The sequence below is a fragment of the Sinocyclocheilus rhinocerous genome, unplaced genomic scaffold (assembly GCF_001515625.1).
Source record: "Sinocyclocheilus rhinocerous isolate Xijiao unplaced genomic scaffold, SAMN03320098_v1.1 scaffold1179, whole genome shotgun sequence".
Classification (NCBI taxonomy): domain Eukaryota; kingdom Metazoa; phylum Chordata; class Actinopteri; order Cypriniformes; family Cyprinidae; genus Sinocyclocheilus; species Sinocyclocheilus rhinocerous.
The window spans coordinates 239,993-244,208 of record NW_015664997.1 but is presented as its reverse complement, the minus strand read 5'-3'; the positions used below and the strand labels follow the sequence as shown (position 1 = coordinate 244,208).

The following is a 4,216-nucleotide window of genomic DNA, read 5'->3' as shown; positions in this document are numbered from 1 at the left end:
CTGAATATTCGCACCATCAGTGCAGACTCGAACTAATGATTCTAATGAGCTTTCAATGAATAGTTAAAAATGAGTTACCCGTTTGAATCAATCACTGTATTGAATCCATCAGAGCGGCTACTGAATCAATGTTTGACTCACTTACTGAATGGCAATTTATTATTTTCAGTGATGTAGGTTTTGTGTCATTACCATTATTGACTGTTATTGTTAAAGATAGACATTTACAGTTCTTAGTTTTGTAACGAAGACATGCTAATCTTGTACTGCCTCTAACATTACTGTCATGTTTTACTCCATACGCCCAAAAAGACTCATCATGATTTGACCCTCATGCAACCCAGTTTCATTTATTTCTGTAAAGGGAGAAAACTCTCTTTTAAAAGTCTCCCTGCAGAGCTACAAATTAGACTTGCTTCTATTTGAGAGAGTGAAGCTTTTCAACGGCTCTGCTCTCAGAACTCCCCAAACCGTAAATCTGCGCCGAATCTCCCTGTTTATGGTCAAACCTCCCAGGAGCCCGGTGTCCAGAGCTCTGCTGGGATTCTCTCCGGCTGTAAAGTGCTTCCTGAGTAATCATCACTCACCGTTTTGGAGTAGCGCTGGCTGGCAGCGTGTTGATATTTTCTCCATCCTTTTCATTAATTGAGTATTGACGGAGATTGGAGAGTCATTACACCTCATTGATCTGTCTTAGTTCTGCGGCCCTGCGTTGCCAAACTGGCGGACGAACAGCGAGTGCTTGAGGGAATTAGTTTAAAGTGTATAACTCAACATCATATCATAACCAGCATCTCAGTGTGAGTGCCTAGAGAGCTAAACGAACCAGCTTCTGCCTCCTTGAGCTTACTTAGGAGGATGCAGGGCTTAATTTGTACAGCTGGAATTGGATGCGGCACTTACGTATTTTATTGGATACGTCTCTGAAATTAATTTATGCTTTGACCTCTACATATGTTGCATGGAAAAAATATCTCACAAATCAGACTTTTCTTCTCAGAATTGTGTTTATATCTTACGATTCTGAGTTTATATCTCACAATTCTGAGAAAAAATAAGAATTGTGAGATATAAACTCAGTATTGTGAAAAAAGTCAGAAATGTGAGATATAAACACAAAATTCTGGCTATTTATCTCTCATTTCCAAGTTTACATCTCACAATTCTGAGTTTATATCTTGCAATTCTGAGTTTGCATCTCTCAAGTATATTTTTTTGTTTCCACCATGGGGGAAAAACAACAGGTAATGGCGACTTATCTTACAATTTAAAAATTCTTTGTTGCAATTGTGACTTTTCCTCTCAGAATTGTGAGTTTATATCTCACAATTCTGAGAAAATAAGAGAATTTTAATTCTCTGGCAGAAACAGGCTTCTATAAAATACTGACTACTTTATAAAAACATATAGGTGCAATTCTGAATATAGATAAATTGCATCCTGTGCACAGTATAAATACGGCAGAAACAGTTTACGGTTTTATTTCTAACATAGTCATGTCTTATAAATGGCAAGAATTCCTCTTAATAGTAAGTTGATCTGACCAACTGCAGGTCATTATTTTTGCAATTTAGAGATGTTTTGCTTTGGGTAATGCTGCAGGCACAGAAAATACACACTTTTGCATTAAAAGCATTGACAAACTCAAAAAGTTTAGCTGAAAAAAGGGAAGAAACAGCAACTTCTAGCCACATCTGCAAAGAACAAAGGTCAGTGACAAAAATGTTAGCGCTAGACATTTCAACTGCATGTTAAATGTGCTGCTGTTGTCGATTTATGGCAGTTGCTTCCTTGACATTTTTACAAAGTTTCTCCTTAAATCTTAGGTCAGATTTCAGTGATATCCAGGCCCATGAGTTCAGGGGTTTTGAGAGCACTTTCATGGCCTGTTGTGAACTTGAAGACACTGTAAAAAACATTGTTGATGATAAAAACATTTGTTTCCACTGTATATCCTGTTCACAACTGAAGGAATAAACCAACTCACTCCTGTGTGCTTGGAAAAAAAATGTGGCATTTCAATCCATAAATGTAAATACGGTGCTGCTCATCTCTGATGATAATGTACCACTTTTGTGTAGGCTGGTGTTAGCAGAGAGAGAAGATCTTTCTGCTAGTGGGTAAAATCTATTGATTGAGAATTCCTACAGCTCCAGAGTGATAAATATTCATTGCGGAATCTGATTGTGAAATGGTGATCAGCATTTGAACGGATCGCTTTCCATGCCTCAACATCAGTGGATGTAATTGCTTGACCACAGCTGCTACCACGCAAGCTCACCCACCGCTTTAAATTCACACGGGAGGCCTGAAAAAAACCTGAACACGCAAATCTTGAACGTTTAAAGGAATAGTTCAACCAAAAATGTAAATTCTGTCAGTATTTTCTTAAAGCTCCTAAAGTGACAGAAAAATATTAGAAATTATGAGTCTTCTGAAGTCATACATTTTTTTTTTTTTTTTTTTTGTAAAATCACATGACATTGGTCTTTATTGCAAAAATTTTGGACCGTCCTCATTACATATCTGTAGTTTCGACAAAGTGAGACATGCTGCTGTTGGTCTATGACCAATTTACCAGGTTCAATTTGAATGTGGTTTGAGATACAGTATGTCAGATTACATAGGAACTTTATGTTAGCTTTTGTTTGTTCTCTACTGGGTGTGAAGGACAGATGGCCCTCATTCCCAGCCGTGTTTCCCACAAATGCCTCACCAGGCTGGACAACGAGCTTGAGCCAATCTGCCAACAGTAGCAGGGCTTTGATTTGATGAGGCTGTGGATCGTATCACATGCATAACTTACATTCTCCTATGCTCTAAAACACTGTAACTGATTCACTTGGACACAGACAAGTTCAATCAAACACATTCATTAGCTGAAGTTCAACTAAATTGATTGTGCTAAAGTGGAACTATTGCAAGTATACTTTAGGTATCTTGCATTTAAAGACGATGATATTCAAAGATCATACAATCCTCATCAATAGTGACATTAAAACACATTTTAGGCTTAATATTAAGAAATGTGCATTGTGCACAAGTAGTACTCCAAATAAAGTTTAAATATAATACTTTTTACTATGGGAGTCTTGGAGCATGTCTCAACTTCTTAAACTTTAACTGCTTCCATTTTAAAATATAAACATTCTTATATATAAACTGCTGTTGTCTACTGTACTGTTTTGGTTTCTGTCTTTGTATATTCAATGAGAGATCAGTGTGTAAAAGAATCACACTGTACTTGTACATAAAGTACTTTACTCTACATTACTCTTTTCCAGCTCAGAAACACATCCATAAATTATCATATAAACACATTAAAACTCTTAAAAGTGGATTTTTTTTTCTCATAATCAGCAAATAAAAACGCACAAACATTTAGTATTAAATTACACAGAGTGCGCAAGTCGCTTTCCAAGAGCAGTGCAATGACAGCTTCAGTGGTGTGAGTCTTGTGCTGCGCTATCTGAAACCAGCAGCCAGACGCTCCCATAATTCATATTCTGAAGTGCCAGGCCTACACTACAATAAAAACACACCAAAGGCTCTGGCTGAAGAAAAACTCACTACACTCCTCCTGTTATTACTCCATTTCATGACAGGCCTCCAGATCACACAGTTCATTGGATCAACTTGCTATCTTTTGCTCATTCTTTTTACACAGTTTGAAGAGAAAAAAACTACATATAGTTCACTTACCAACCATTAAAAAAACATTATATACACTGCTACTAAAGTTTGGGATCACAATGATTTTTTGAAAGTAAAGAAATGTTACAACCCTAAAAAAAGAAACTGTATTCAACCATATTCAACTGTGATAATAATTTATCACAATTAAAAGCTTTGACATCACAGTAATTAAATCATATTTTTTAAATATGATAATATTTTTAAATTTCACAATATCACTGCTTTTGGCTCTATTTTTGATCAAATAAATGTAGCCTTGGTGAAAAGAATATTCTTTTAAAAACAAAGAAAAATCTGTATGTGACAGTAGTATTTATCTTTATTTTTGTATTTATTTTTTCAACATTACAGCTGGACTTTTACAGCTCGACTCTCTAACCATTAGGCCACGACTTCCACGATTAGAGTGCACGCACGTTGATTTATTAGTCTATTAATACTCAAAATTCCAGGCATTCTAAATTGTAGACGGTAAAAATGCTTCTGTATGCTTTTTATATTTATATAATTTAATATAGTT

General features: G+C 35.8%; 1 protein-coding gene across 1 annotated transcript in view; it reads right to left on the bottom strand.

Moving 5' to 3' along the window:
- Positions 1 to 4,216, bottom strand: part of LOC107730687 (transforming growth factor beta receptor type 3-like) — a 140,371-nt gene that overhangs the window by 27,773 nt on the left and 108,382 nt on the right. The window lies entirely within an intron of this gene.